Source organism: Elgaria multicarinata, chromosome 3, assembly GCF_023053635.1.
Source record: "Elgaria multicarinata webbii isolate HBS135686 ecotype San Diego chromosome 3, rElgMul1.1.pri, whole genome shotgun sequence".
In the NCBI taxonomy this organism is placed as follows: Eukaryota; Metazoa; Chordata; class Lepidosauria; order Squamata; family Anguidae; genus Elgaria; species Elgaria multicarinata.
The window spans coordinates 75,013,055-75,029,804 of NC_086173.1; the positions used below are offsets into that span (position 1 = coordinate 75,013,055).

Sequence of the window (16,750 nt, forward strand, 5' to 3'; positions counted from 1 at the left end):
TTTCAAATAACTAGGGATAGGGGAAACATATTGGTGCCACTCCATAAATTAACTTGTTTTGAGTGTTTCTTGGCATTATGGGAAATATAGTTCGTGCCCAGAGGCATCCCTACTCCAAGGCCTGGGAGTGGGGTAACTCCTCTTTGCTCCTGGAAACTGCATTTCCGATAATGTTGAGTAGCCCAGCAGCACCCAAGCCCCAGAGTAGGCTGAAGCCTGAACAGTGGAAATCCATACCACTGTTATTTAGTCATTTGAGGTTTGGAGGTGGTAACAGAGGGTCTGATTCCCCATTCATCAGTCTGGACCTGCTCAGTAGTTGTTTCTTAGGCCTTGGCACATGTAATGGCAATGCTGATTCCCATTAGTAACCTTTTGGCTGGTTCATATTCCTGCTAGCTCCATTAGATCCAGGTCTGATCCAAAATGGACAATGGCCTCCTAGCCCCCCCCCCCCCCCCCCAGTACTGAACTCTGGTAAACCCTGACATTGGCACCATTCCTACAGAAAATGTGACAGAAAAATCTTAGTGGGTGCATTTGTTCTTTACTCTTAATGCAGAGAATGAGTTAATGTCTGCCATCTCACAAAATGAATAACTGAAAATTTAACAGCTTGAGGGATTTATAAAGCCACATAAATAACCATTTTTTCTGCCCTGAAAATGGTTTGAAATCAAAACATACCTGCAAGATTCTAATGTTCAACTCCCTAGAAACAGCATGTTATGCAAGTCATTTGTCTTGTTTGGGGTCAGTGCTTAAGTAATAATCTTAGCTTACATGTCCCAGGGTTTCATGTGTCTGACTCTTTATTTATCCAGTTTGCCCAAGGCTTTTGGTCTTGCTCGTTACTGACCTTGGGGTGGCTAGAACAGATTTATGGTCTTCCTTGAAAGTACATTTCTTCTGTTGTCAAGGTTGCTGGTAGTAATGGAATAAATGTAACACTTTAATAGTGCTCCTTGTCTCCAAGAATTCCAAAATGCGTGACAGACTGAAGTTCTGGAGTGAAAAGCAATAGATATTATTGTTACCATCCCATATAACGATTTAAGGTGGGGAATCAATTATTCACGTGAAACTTATGGGGAGACCTGACTAGCAGGCATTTGCTTTCTACAAGGAAGCTCAGCTGGCTTCTTGTACCATGACCTTTAAAACATGTGAGATGGAATACTCATAATAATATTACCATGTTGCCTTGTATATCAGGCATATACTTCCTTTATCAGACATATACTGAAATCAAGAATATAACTTAATATTTCCAGAACCTGATTCCACCCAGCATAATCGAGTTGTGTGTTGTAACCAGGCAATTTCCATGATTGAATAATAACTGAGCATAAGATACCTTTGTTTTCAGCTGGATATTCCTGGCGTTGAGTCCTTGAACTTTTCAGGAGATGCAAGGTCCTGAACTCTACTGTCCCATATTGTGTGTTAGTTTTCTTTTTGGGAAGTACCTCTAAGCATGTGCAGATTATTCACCCCTCGTCACTGAATACCCACATTTAGCACCCATGCATCTGGGATCAGTGGGGAGGAATTCCAGGCCAATGTGTGGCTTTCTAGACAGGCAGAATTTTAGGGTATGCAAAGGTGTCAGTTATGCCCAGCTCTTCCCCTTCTACAAATGAGAAATGACATCTTGCTTTTCCACTTGATATAGTGTTAGGCTAATATTTATATCTTTATGTCTGTATCTTCAACTGGAAGGCCAACTCTGTGCACATTAAAGGTATAGCTGTCACTTGATTAAAGGAAATCTTAGTTTATCACTTGACTGTAATCAGTGTTTTAACTGAATTTATATAGGAATAAATAACAGTGCTGATGAGAAAAGTATAATTTGTTTCTTGGACAATGCCCATCTGTGTCACAGCAGGAGCCACCTTGAAGGCATTCCCTCATGTGTCAGGTGGTGCCTCTGGCATTCATGATTGGTGTGTATATGTGTATTAAACCTGTTTTTAAGATCTGCTGCCTGGCTATTTGGGGAGGGAGACTTTTTAAATAGATTAATCTGACTGGTCAACTGAAGCTTGGTTCTGATCAGGAATGTGGGGCAGAATGTTTTCCAGTGCTTTATTTTTCTGGAGAAAATGAAAAGATGGCAGTTAGAAATACAATTATTAGACAAGATTGGCAGTTTCAAACTTGTAGCATATCCTTTGGGACAATCATTTTCAATACCTTTGTATTTTTTCTTAAATTTAAGCAATGAAAAGGAAGTGCAACCTATTGTCTTTAAATTTGTACAAGTATTGTAATAAAAAAATTCTGCATAATATAACACTTAAATCACATCAGTGTGGTTTGCACAACACAGCAGCCCACCATAGCTTCATTTGCCTGTGGGGGCTGTCATGTTGTGCTGGATACCCCTGGGTATTATTTGCAGACATAACAAGCCACAGCAAGTCAGCCACCATGGGGGCAAGGCAAAAATGGCACCCGCAGGTGCCCAGCATTGATGTGACAGTGGTAGAGTGTCATGATGGGTGAACAGGCTGATTAAATGCGCTGTAGTTTTCCCCCCTCAAGAATTTCACGTCAAGTACTTGTGGTGTTTTGGAACCAAAAAAATAACATGAGGGTGAGTGTTGTTTTTTTTAGCTTTGTTTACTAAATACAAGTAAAATAAACATTCTAAGTTAGATCACTATCTATGGAGTTTTCCCCCATCTGGTGCCTTCAGATGTGTTGGACCAGTTCCCATCAGCCTCAGCCAGCATGGCAAATAGTCTGGAATGCTGGGAGTTGTAGTCCAGGGCTCTATGAGATGTTATCCAGAGTCCTCGCTCTAGCTGTGTACACCAGCTTTGTGATGCAGATGCTGTGATCTGATAGGGCCATCCTGTCTTAAGGTCACTCAAAATGGCCTGAGGAGGGGTGCAGATTGCTCTGACTTCCTCATTGGCTCCAGGAGGCTTTGTGACTGCCATGTCCGAGACGCAGCTATTACAATCTCAATGCTATTCATCTAAGTATTTTTTGCTACATACATAATTTCATAGTATTTTAGAGGGGAAAATATTGCTGGCATTGGAATTTTCTCACACAGTCCTTATTCATGCCATGTAGAACAACAGAGTTCTGCAGACAACAGTTTGGGAAACAACAGTCTAGAATATAGCCACATGCAAGGTCACCCATATTACTAGTCTGCCATTACTTGTGGTGGTTGCCATTGTTATTTATTCAATTTATGAATTGCCATATAGCTGAAGCTCTCAGTGGCTGCCATTGACCCTCTTCTCCTCCTACCCTTGAGTCTCCTGGCATCATCAGAGTACTTGAGAGTGAGGCAGAATCTTTTCTCATTTGCACTGGCAATATAAAGAAGGTAAGAATTAGGAGGAGTCTACTCCACTGCTCAGAAGAGATTATTTCCTACCTTCTTTGATGTATAGCACCAATGAAAGTTCTGGGAAAGGGGTCTGTGTGCTGTTGAGCATCGTGCTCTCCAAAGGACCAGGAGCAGTCAGCTCTCCTGAGGTGGGGAATGGATTTGTGGATGGCTGGTCACATTAATCAGAACTGCTTAGCCTAAGAAAAAAACCCATGTATTTTTTGGTGGTTGCTTTATCCTCAAAAGAGCTCAAGAAAATGGACATGATTTCCTTTCATAAACAAGCAATCTAGGTTAATAGCCTTCCAAATAAATCTAATCTAAAATGGAATTGCTGTCAAGGTTCTTAACCATATAGGCTCCGTGCATGTGTGTTAGCTATTTAATGTGAAAAGTACATTATACTTCAGTTGTGCTATTGCTATTTTGCCATTGCAAGCTTTTACTGTAAATGTAAAATTACATTTACTGTAGTTCAGGCGTAAATTTTTAAAAAAGCCATTCCAAAGAGATGTAGGATATGGCTCTGTAAAGGTATTTATTTATTAGTTAATCAATTAATTAGTGGGTAAACAGTAATAGAAATACTACATTCCATATACTACAACTGATTTTTTCAAGATGGTGTTTCCCTTAAAATAATCTGAGACAATTGTTAGAAGACATTATTGTTTGTGAGTTTTTAAAAAATTGATTACACTGTAACCCTAAAAAACATTCTAAATCCTTTAAAATAGGATTGGCACACTGGATAAAAGTAGCACAGTTAACATCTGACTGAGGCCTTAGCTAGACCTAAGGTTTATCCCGGGATTGTCCCTGCCTGCTCCCAGGATATGCTGTGTGTCATTTACATGAACAGGGATGACCCCGGGACGATCCCGGGATAAACCTAGGTCTAGCTAAGGCCAGAGTGCCTGGCTATGTGTTACATTCATCACATCAACAGTAGGCACCTGTAAAGTCAGAATTCTGAACCTCCCTAGTGGGGATTGTAGGCAAACAGAGGAAAGCAGGAGACAGTGGCTGCCTTTCTAATTTTATCTGATCTTATCATTTTCCTTTCACAACTATTGATGCTAGAGGTTGGGAGGGGAGTAATAAACTAGCCACTAAAGAGATAGATAAGCAAAGATATTCCTGCTCCCCTGTGTGTGTCCCTACAACTCCCCCCACTCCCTCAAGCTTCTTTTGCTTCTCTTGATGGGACTTCAGAATTCAACAGGTGAATTCAACATGTGGCTACTTTTGACTAGTGATGGGAAAACTTACCCGAAATGAATGATTTCCTCGGAATAGTTTGTTGTGCAAAAAGAAAGATTTTGCAGTTTGCAAGCAATAATTGTAGTCTGTGCCCTTTAAGAGCTTGAATGGATTCCTGGAAAACTGAAAGTATATGGTTACTTTAATATTTTAGTGCAGGGGGTGGAGTGGAGGGTGGACAATGAGACACATCCTAGAAAATAGCTTCAAAGTTCTCTCTCTCTCTCTCTCTGCATGCATGCAGTGGATGTGCCATTGAACTTTTGTGATCAGCCTAGCCATCGCAGGTTAGTTGACTGGCTTTTGCTGACTTGGCAATTGGCTAGTAAGAACCAGGCAGAATATGAGCACACACTAATTGCTGGTATGATTGCTGTAACAATGGCTGCATGATGTTTGAGCAGTGTTAAGTACTTGCATGTTGTTTTAGTCCCTGGTTTTAAAGCATGGTAAACTTTAGGGTTTGCTTCAGGTGTAACTCTCTTACTATACCACCACAGTAAGAGATGGGGAGTGGGCTACAGACTGTGTCTTTCTTGAATTCTCTCCTCCTTGTCCCTTAACAATCAATGGTTAAGGACTACACGTGCACTACTAACCAAAGTTCCCATTGTATGTTGGGGTTGCAGAAGTGCTTCAAATCTTGGTCATGATGCTTAGGATTAATCAAGATTTTCAAATACAACCATACAACTATTCACTCGTCTTATGTTCTTAGCTGCTTCTGTGATTCTCCTTCCCTGCTCAGGAAACACTATTTTCTCCCCCGCTCTGAAAGCCCATCCTAGTCCGTGGTTTCTCCCTCAAGAATACTCGGTAATTCTCCTCTCAAGAATATTCTTAAGAGAGAAATTGGATTATAGTGGGCTATAGCGGCAAGAGAATCTGTCTTGGGGACAGAGGTACAGTGAGCAAGGTGTGAAAAGGAGAATTTGGGGAGATGGGGTCTCTGAAATTGACTGGCTGCAGGAAGAGCCATTGATGGCTGCATGTGGCTTAGAGGCTGCTGGTTTCCCATATGTGTGCTGTAAGTGACAGTAGCTAAAGAGTCATCTTGCAGAGGAAAGTGGAGTTAAGGATCCAGGCTGTGTCTGAGTGGTGGCTTTTGAAGAGCATTGGGAGTGATTTGCTTTAAACTCTTGTGTCTTTAAACTCCAGCATTGGTAGCATGATAACTCCAGGATATCTCAGACCTTTGGTTTGCGTAGATGGGTTTTATTTCAGGATAACCCTGCATAAACAATCTCATGTATTCTTGATAGTGTAAACAAGCTAGTTTCCTTTGCTTTTTTTTCTGCACTGTACTATTTTGTTAAATATGGCCATTTTCTATTTTGGCAGAGGCAGAAGACATACAATGCCCCAACAATAGTCCACTAAACCACTGTCAATTGTTATGGACTTTGTTTTTGTTGACCATCTTCCTGAACCCTCTCATTTGCCTGGTTTGAGCAGCTGTCATTTTCACTATGATATTTATATCTACAAGAGTTTCTGCGTAAGTCTTTCTCTAGAGACTTAATTGCATTTCCTTTATGAGAAGTTTGACTTTCATGGGCTGAGTTTAACACAGAGGGACCTGCTTCCCCTCCTCCTGACTCAAGTTATTTGAGATGGCACTTTCAGCATTGCCAAGTTAATGATGAACTAGGCCATATGCTTGCTTATTTCTCTAGAATAAAATATGTTGCACAGTGGCCTTGAAATGAACATCAGTCACCTGAAAGTAGTGCTGGAAGAAAGTGATTAATTGAAGGAGGAGGATGTAGAGTAATAAGAAGAGCCCTGCTGGATCAGACCAAAAGCTTGTCTTGTCCAGCATCCTGTTTCTCACAGTGGCCAATCGGATGCCTTCAGAAAGCACTGAAATAGCCCTCCCTTGCTTCTCCCTCCCTATAGCTGCTGTGAGACCTATCTTGAATGATTTTAGGTAATCTCCTTTTAAATCCATCTAAGCTACTAGCCATAATCACATCTTCTTGAAATTATGTGTTTCATAAAGACATACCACATGCCTCTGTTTGGATAGACACTTTTGTCTGTCCTAAATGTCTTGCCACTTAGTTTCATTGGGTGTCTTCAAGTTCTAGCATTATGAGAGGGAGGAACAGTTCTCTCTATCCACTTTCTCAGACCATGCATAATTTTATAATCCTCTTCCATAAAGACCCTTCTTTGCTTTTTTGTGTTTCTAAACTGATACCCTCCCCCCCAAAAACATTTTCTCCATTCCCTGCAGGGAAGGTGTTCCAACCATTTGCTGAGGAATAAAATATTGCAATTCCATTATAGATGAAATTATTTTATTTTCATATATGCTCAGTTGGCACTTCGGTTATCCTTTTCTATTTATCCTGAAAGATGTGCATTTGAGGTCAAGGAATTAATGAGAGCAGATTAGGCTATTGGGGGAGACACATGTTGGCTGTGATCACTTGTATGCTTACTTGCAATGGCTTTTTACCCTTACTGAATTCAATGGAATTTACAGGTGGGACTTACTTCTGAGTAGATATGAACAGAATCACACTGTTAATATATCATTTAAGCCCCATCAGTTGTATCATATTAAACTGATAAAATGCAAGAAAGTGCATTGGTGTACGTTAATTTCTCATCAAGCACAAAATTACCTTCAACCTTACTTTCTCTTCCAGCATGAAAGTAAAAAGATTGCCACTTGTACATGAACGCTGAAAGGGCATCAATCTAGGGAAAGAACAGAGTACAACAACAGACTAAATAACAGTGGTAGATTTCATGGATCAGCAAGCAAATCCTTAAATGGTTTTGGGGGCAGAGGGATGCAGAAATGCTGTACTTGTGTTTAGTTTTTTTCTTGGTCCATCTTTCCTGCCCTGGGAAGAGCAGTTTTGGTGACAACAAGGTTGCCTTGCAGAAAAGATTGAGGGAACTTCTGAGCTCCAAGATGTGTCATGCTTTCCCAGCCTATATTTCTGGAATTTCTATGTGAATGAGGGAGGCTGTTGCAACTATTGCAGCATGTGCACCTTGTAATAATTTTGTAATATGAAGAAATTTAGACTTTAAATCCTGATATTTGGAGTAGTGTGGTTGGAGTAAAGGAATGCTTTAACTACTACCGTGATGTTTCTGTGATGTTTTGAGTTGCTGCTGTTTCCCTGTGGTGTCTATTATACTTGCAGCAGTCTTATCTGTGTATAGATGTTGTGTGGTCGAATAACTTCTCTCTTGCAGTTGGGGAACTATGTGTCCATTTGCAGGCTTTATAGCAAAACAGCAACCACAGACCAATTGACATCCTTTCGCCAGGCTTTTCGAAAGCCACAGCCACCTGTGTGTGACGTGAAAGGCAAATGCCTGGCTTATTCAACAGCTCACCGAAACTCTGCTTAAAGATACAACCTTATCTACAGGTGTTTTTTCTAAAACAGGGTTTGGAAGCATGGTGTGCTTCCCAGATGATTTGGACAACCACTCCCATCGCCCCAGCCAGTATGGCCAGTGGTCAGTGACTACACGTGTTATTGTCCAAAATATCTGGAGGGCAATTGGTCACCTACCCCTGTTCTAAAGTGACATAAATAAGACACAATACTTTGCTTTCTTTAGCTGATTATTCTTTGAGAACGTGTTTTCAGAGATGAAGGAGAGGCAAGTGACCTCTACTGCAGGAAAGGTTGTGAACTTCCCCATTGTTTGCTTAACATGAGGAAGCCAAATTCTTAAAGTTTCAAATTGATCTTGTCTATTAACATTAACTATTAACTAATAGCATTAAATGTGTTTCTCAAGATATTTCTACACCTCAGGGATTAAAGTTAAACTAAGCATGCATTACATTAGAAATTTTACAACAATAGACTAAGTATCAAAAACTACAGATAATTTAAATTAAAAACCCAATGCCCAGGAAAAATCTAAGCAACCTGACTGATAATCAGTTCCTAGGTTTGCGCATTTTCAGGCAGTAGAAGATAACTGAGTATTTTGGAGCTCCCCATCCTCACTACTGTTTCTTGACGATGTTTCTGGAATGTAATTTCCTCTGTATCTTCTGCCCATCTTAACCTTCTTCAGTGGAAGGTGGCTTCTCTGGGAGAGCACAGATGACTTGGGTACATGTGTCAGAGTTCAAGTCAGAGGTATATGTTTTGCAGGGACAAAGAAGAGTACTGGGTAGATTCTGCAATGTGTGAGCAGAGAAACAAGAAAAATGGCTTTGGCAATGGCTGAACTAGAAGACCGTTGTGGCTTGAGGGAGGTGGATGGCATAGCATGTCTTGCACATTGGTGCAAACTGGATTAGGGGGTTGAGCTAGAAGAAGGGTTTGGCAGGGGATAAACTCTCAAGAACTTCAGGAGAGTGAAGAAGCAGCTTGATTGTGGAATTGACACCTGTGGTTACAGCTGTCAGAAACAGAGATGTACTAATTTGGAAATTTGTGAAACCGTGGCCTGTCCTCCAGAGAACAATGGGAATATATGTAATATCTCTCAAACTCAACTTATTTTACCACTTGTAAGAACATGAAATATATTATATTTAGCACATAAAACTATACTGTTTTGAATAAAACTAAAGACATTTATGCTTTTCAACAACAATTAAAAACATACTCTGTGTTGGAGTTGCAACCTGCTTGCCCTGCCCCTTAAAAACACTGCTTTTAAATTATATATTGTTTTAACTTGGTTCATGGTTTAACTCGTTTTTAACTGTGCATATTTATTGTTTTATACTGTATGCTTTTATCTGTACGCCGCTCTGAGATCTTAATGATATAGGGCGGGATATAAATGGTTTAAATAAATTAATTAAATGTATGTCTTTGGTTTAGTCAGCTGGGAAATGAAAAATAAAATAAAAGTTGAAAATAGAAAACAGTAAACAAAAGGAAGGTTTTATTATCTGGGCTTAGCGAGGGTGGCTTGGATCCAAAGAACTGTGTGATTTGTTCTGCATACCAAAGAAGCTTTGGGCTTGTTGTTCTCAAGCAGCAGCACCCACCCACCCCACTTGTCTTGTGGCAAATGTCTTTCGAACCAGAGGAGTTGTAAAAGCAGTTTGTGATATGGCATTGCAACCTGCCATTTTAAAGGAGTGGGGAGTGGGGGGATCCCATGTTGCACACTAAAGCCTTTGGGAATACCTAAAGTAGTTCTTTGGATCCTGGCCAGTATGTAGGCCTCAGCATTATCATGAGGAAACAGAGCATACTCTATTTTTAGAGGAAAAGCTGAGAAAATAAACATCCTTAGAATGTAATCAGAGGTGTAGCAGTAAATTTGGATATTCAGTTAGACTCTGTAACAACATTGTACTCTTCTGTAATATATCATCACATACAGGCTGCAAATTTATGTGCACTTACCTGGGAGTAAGCCCCATTGAACATAGTGGGGCTTGTTTCTGAGTAAAATGATAAGGTTGGGGTGCAAGTGTCAAAGCAACAAATGAGTTATCCTTATCCTCTGTTTATATATTACTTCTTTGTCTTCCCCCCAGTAAATAATATATTTTTGAACATCTGAGGTTAACTCAAGCGTCTCTCATCAGAATCAGTGTTTTAAAAAACTATAGCTTCTGATTCTGAACTTACACTGTGATATTCATGGACTCCAGAAAATGGAAGATTAGCATGAATTTAAAATAAATTTCCCAATTCTTTCACATCTTTGTCTCATGACTGATTGTGTGTATTCTCAAACATTCTATCGATGCAGAAGCAGAAGATGGAGGAATCTATGGTAAGTGAGAAGCAAGATAGGTTTTATAAAGACATTGCCACCAGCTGCAGATCTCACCAAATACCTGAAGATGTTCTGTATTCTGCAGTATTTGAAAGTACTCATCCAATATCATCCTAAAACTGTTCCTTGTTTGGTAATCCAGTCAAAAGCAGTATCAATGTTCTCATCTCTATCAGCGCTAACTTTGAATCTTAGATCTAAGACATTTGCAGGAGTGTGAATTGTAATAATATTTCTTTAAAACATTGTTTTTAAAGGTATTTCACTCACTGTGGAAGATAAAATACTTAAGACATTCTTTCAACCCCTCCCCACCCCCAAAGTATCTAATTTGTCTATTTAAGGACTTGCAGGGAGCATGAGGTTGTGGTGGTGAGGTTTTCTTACTTTGACCCTGCAGTGCTGATCCAAGACATTTTGCTGCCAGAAGCACAGTTCCAAATACCTTTCACAGGCCAACACTTGAAATCTTGCTCCAACATTCAGACATTCATCCTTGCCTTCATCTATCCCACATGCACACGCATCCCACACACACAACGGTACCATCTGAACTGGATCACTTTGCCCTACTATGTAGCAGGTCCAACCCTGCCCCCCAGCCTTCCCATCTCTAGTTGGAACTAGAACGATTACTGGTTATTGTAAGTTGAAAAATGTCTGTCTTAACAAACCTTGGGGTTTCAAAACAATTATCGTCATTAAATTAAATGAAATCATCTGAAGCTTCGTTCTTCATATCATCTTGAAACAAGCTATTCAATTTCAGTTTCTGATATCAAACTTCTAATATGAAGGGCAGAACTTTGAACAATGGCTACTATTATTCATGAAATAGTGTGTGTATATAGCATAACTGATGTCTACATAATTTTTGCATACACTAGCATTTATACTCTTCTTCAACTTCTTTGTGATTGTAATTGTTCTAGTTTCAGTCTGCAATTGTTTAGTCACAGCTAAGCAGAATATGTTTATGGGCTGGCTGTATTTTATGGATGATTGTTATCACTGTTTTAAACTTTGTATGTTTTAATTCTATTGTAAGTCCCTTGAGTCCTCGTTTTGAGAAAGGTGTCAGGAATAATAATAACAATAACAACAATAATTCATATACACCTTACTCAAAACAAAGACTCAAGAGATTTACAATAGATTTTAATACTAATAATAGTCGTAATAATAATTATAATTACAATATGTAGTATAATTGATGATGATTGTTTTCAGAAACAGTGAAAAAAAAACCAGAGTCAAAGTGCTTGTGTAACAATTGGCCCTTACACTGAATCTTCTAGGTGAAGCTTCACTTTAACTCTGAGATAGCACCTGTGAAATGGTGATTTGCTGTTATAAATGGGATTGCTACATAATGGTAGTATATTTTCAGTAGCTTGGATAATGTTTAGTCAATGTTCCTGTTGAATTCTCACTTGGCTACAAATGTAGTTTTGTAAGTTCTGTTCAACATTGCCTGTCTAGAGGACTCTCGATGAAGGGACATAGGAGGTGCTCTATAATATTTCACTTTGGTGAAACCAGAAAATGTATCTCATTTTCAAAAGTGGCATTTCTCAGAAAAACGAACAAAACCAAGAATCCTCCCAAGTTCATTGAGCAATAACCGCTGTGCAATTGCCTGTGAGCTAACGAACTGCTGCTATGATGAAACCTACTTCTGAATTTTCGTGTCCCTGCCAGAGGATGCTCCTGTCTGAAGAAAGGAATTCCCCGTGTAACAATATTCATATAAGGCCATTAGAAATGGTGGGTGGGAAATGACAGAATTAAGAACAGCGTCTGTTTTTCAAAATTAATTTCATTTAGTTTTTCATGCTGGTCTGCTTTACCTTTCTGGATAGCAATTCAAGCTAGCTAAAATGAATGTGATTGTGTTTCTGCCGGTGGTTTCCTTGTTTGGTTTGGTATGATTTGATGTTTGTGTGTGGCAGTTGTAGTTGTTCCTTTCTATAAAAAACCTTGTGTTTTGCCACTTTAGGTCTGTTGAAAAGGTCCTCAAACAGGAAAACAACAACAACAAAGATCTTAATGGAAACTGAGACAATTAAACGAAGTAATCCTGATAAGGAATATCACTTTAAAGCAAGCTCTGCAGACCCTGTATATCAGTTCAACCCAACCTGGTGCCCACCAGATATTTTGGATTACATTTCCCATCAGCTCCACCCAGCATGGCCAATGGTCAAGAATAATGGGAGTTGTAGTCCAAAAACTGAAGAGCACCGTGTGGGAGAAGGCGGCTCGATACTTTAAGCTCCAGGGCTTTTAAAGATTGCTATTTTTGTAATAACTATAACCTGGAATCTTACCATTTCCAACTAGAGAAGTGAAAGCCAGGGCTGTCATGTGGTAAGGTAAAACAATCTGTTTCAAGTGGCGTTTTCTCCAGTACCTGCCCGAGTGCCTGGTACAGGAAGTTTTAGAGGATGTTTGTCATTCTAAATGATTCGTTAGGTGAATTTGGAGAGCAGTTCTTATTTATTTATTTATTTATTTATTTATTACATTTTTATACCGCCCAATAGCCGAAGCTCTCTGGGCGGTTCTTACTTGTTTCTTCCTGGTGACTCTTCTATTTCAGGGGCGTTTCCTTTTCTCACAACTGATTTTGAATGTGATGTATTGGCTTTATATAGCTGCATTTATTGCTGTTGCAATGGCCAGGTGGATTATGTTTGTGTGGGTGTCAGAGGTTTGTTGCTTATATAATCAAGATTTGATTTTTTTGGAATTTGCAGCAAATGGTTTTTGTTTGGGTATTAAACTTTATCTATAGAAATTTATCTATAGCAACAAACCGCTGTTTAAAAGTTTGGATTGGTAAAGGTGTTGTGTTCCATGCCTGTTTGTTTTTTCAAATATATTTTAAACTGTATTACTTTCATTAATTGTAGCTCCTGAGGAAGGATTACAACTAATACGAAACGTTGAGCATTTTGCATACGGATAAGAATTATTAAAGATTTTAACGATTTTCAACAGCACCAGAGCAAGTCTCTCATTCATTATCTGTTCAGTGGTGCCTCTGTATTTGAAGGAAAGACAGAAAAATCAGCGACCCTTTTTCCTACATTATTTGAAGCTGAGGGACCTTTAGTTTTAACTTTTTAAATATCAGCTATTGTTATCCAAAGCCAGAGAGAAAATAATTTAAAACATAAACCATAGCAGGGTATTCCCCTCTTTTCCCAAAGCAAGGTTATTCCATCCATTGCATGAAGACAAGGTACTGCAGTATAATTACTTAACCAAGTCTTATGGGTACAGCATAGTAAATATGAAACTAAATTAAAGCACATTTATTTATTTGGATGATGTGGAGAGACCTTGATGTTCAACACCTTGATCTTTCTGGTCCAACTTCTGAAAAAAGTGTGGAAGAATAGCTGGTAAGGGAACTTTCCATTGAGAATAAACAGAGGGAACTGTTTGTTTAAAGCAAACAGTGGGGGAAATGTGAGATGAAGGCACTAGAAGTACCTCTCCCCTCTCTGTTATCTGCCTGGCTGATACACACTTTGGAAACAACTGTCATTGGCTCAGGTTTGTGGGAAACAGAACTAGAGGCTTCATCTTGAACTGTGTAAAATTCCACAGCTCCTCAGTATTTCTTTAAACTTCCTTGTCTCACTGAAGAACTTCATGACACATGTATGCTAGAAATAGTTGCATTATTAATACAAACTCTTTCCATATGCACCATCAAAATAAGACATTCTGTGAGTTGAATCAAGTAAATTCCTCACCGGGACCCTGTCATAGAATTAGACTGTGGTTGAATGTAAGTGTTGTTGCTATTGGACTGTGGCAAAAAAAGTTCCTCAGAAATGTTTTTCATTATAAGGGAGACATTTTATGGGATTACAGATCTTGTCAAAACCCAATTCCAAGAAATTGAATTTAGAGAATTTTGGGATGTATAACCAGTTTTTCTCTGCTGAGATGTCAGTAACAATGTTTGAACACTTTGCTTTTATAGTATATCTTTAAGTGATAGGAAAGGTAATGAATCAGTCATGTAACATATGTTTTTCTAGAAGAGGTTTGAGTGATGTTGTCAGCCATTTTAGTTTACCAAAATAAATGGTTACCACTCTACTGGCTTTTTGGGGTGTCTTTAACCTACCCAGCATCCTCTTTGAAAATGCCTACTCTCGCATTAGGGATGAGTGTATCAGTCTATACCAGTCCATGTCAATTTTGCATGTGTTCAATCACAAGTCCATTCCATTTTCTGCGTTTTTTTTAAAAAAGTAATTGCACAAAAAATCCATTTAAATCATATGCATTTCCTCCTAAAATACATATTTTGTATGCATTTCCCCCTAAAATATGCATTTTTAAGCCAAGAACTGCATTGTAACATTTGGAGAAGTGTACAGTCCGAAGGATAATGCATTCCAATCCACGTAATAGTCTGGGAAGTGTGAATTAGGTCGGGTTGTTTTAAAACGCAGACCAAATGAAATTCTCCAGAATCTCTATCTCACATAGCATACATATTTGACCACTGTGTCACTGCTTATGAGTAGAAATGTTCTGAAAACCCCAAATCCACCTGATGAGTACTTTGAGCCTTTTCTTTCTCTTTCTTTCTGGCTGAATACCAAGTTCCTACCTTAAGCACTAAACCTGGAATCAGTTGCTCGGCAGTACTACAGGCACTAGACAAATGGCAGGAGCTGCCCTGAAAATGACTAGAGCCCTCTAGATGGAGAAATAAAATTTCAGCTGCTGCATTCAGTAGTGTTCCCTGACATAGACTTGAAATTCTCTCTAGATTTCTGTTCTAACCTGAATTACAATTTGAGTTTACTGTAAATGAATTTGTAAATTGTAAGTCCATGTTTTAACTTGCCCTACTTGGAGAGCTCATGGTTCTGTTCTAATTAAGCTGATAACGAATCTTGGAGTTGTGGGACTTGATGAAAATGTCAGCCCAGTGTGTGGCAACTGTGAAAGGGGCAAATTCCATGTTGGGAAACAAATAAAAAAATAAAGCTGCCAATGTAATAAAACTTTATACAAATCTATGGTGGAACCTCACTTGGAATACTGTGCACACTTCTGGTTACTGCACCTCAAAAAGGGTATATAGAGCTGGAAAGGTTCAGAAAAAGGCAACCAAAGTGATCAGAAAGAAGGCTGGAGCAATTTCCACATTGGGAACTCTTTAGTTTAGAAAAAAGGCAAGTAAGGGGAGACATGATACAGATATATAAAATTAGGTATGGTGTGGAGAAAGTGGAGTTGAATGGTGGGAGATTCAGAGCAGATAAAAGGAAGTACTGCACACTATTCGCTACCACAAGTTGTAGAGATGGCTAGCATTTTAGATAGTTTTAGAAGGGGATTAGACAAATTCATGGAGGATAAAGCTATAAGTGCCTACAAATCATGCTGACTATATATTATCTCTGGTATTGGAGAAAGCATGGCTCTGAATACAACTTGCTGAGGAATATGAGTGGGAGGATGATATTGTACTCATGCCCTATTTGTCGTTTCCCATAGGCATCTGGTTGGCCACTGTGCAAACAGAATACTAGATTAGATCAGCTGTTGGTCTGATCTAGCACAGTTCTTATGTTTCTAACCTGTATGTGTGTGTGTGTATGTGTATATATATATATAATTTTCATGTTGGTTAGGTATGCAAAAACAGCCTCGTGTGGCACAGAGTGGTAAGCGGAAGCTGCTTCTCAGGCAGCCGGCTCAGGTCCCTTCCAAGGTTGGTAAAATGAGTACCCAGCTAGCTGGGGGAAATGTAACTGCAACTGGGGAAGGCAATGGCAAACCACCCCGCTACAAAGTCTGCCAAGAAAACATCAATGAAAGCAGGCGTCCCTCTAAGAGTCAGCAATGACTCAAGTGCTTGCACGCGAGGTTCCTTTCCTTAGGTATGCAAATCAAGATCAAACTTCGAAAATCAAGTTTGGAATGTTCTGAATACAAACTCAGTTTATTCCCCTTTTAAGCCAAGTATCAGATTTAGGATGACAGGGTTCATTTGCATTCCAAAGCTATAAATGCATTTCAATTCCTGATAGATCCTGTCTGGATTGTTTTTATTAAATAGGCATTAAGTAAAATAAAACATATTAAATAGGCATTCGTTTATGAAATAAATCATAGTGTAAGCTGATTACTGGCAAAGCAAAGCTGTATACTGAACATTCCATCCAAAGTTTAGTTTTACAGATAGTCAACACTGAAGTCTTGAAAACAAAAATGAATCAGTATACATAATCTTGAAGGGATTTATTTGGTATAATATGTCCCTGTGCCTTCAGGCATACAGGTGCCATCAGTGCTGAGCCATGAATGCTCAGCCTGAAGCTGTGGGTGCTGGGCAAGCATAGTGTTTGTAGT

General features: G+C 39.1%; 1 protein-coding gene across 1 annotated transcript in view; it reads left to right on the plus strand.

Moving 5' to 3' along the window:
* Positions 1 to 16,750, plus strand: part of CPEB4 (cytoplasmic polyadenylation element binding protein 4) — a 76,194-nt gene that overhangs the window by 22,524 nt on the left and 36,920 nt on the right. The gene's annotated exons all lie outside the window — the stretch shown is intronic.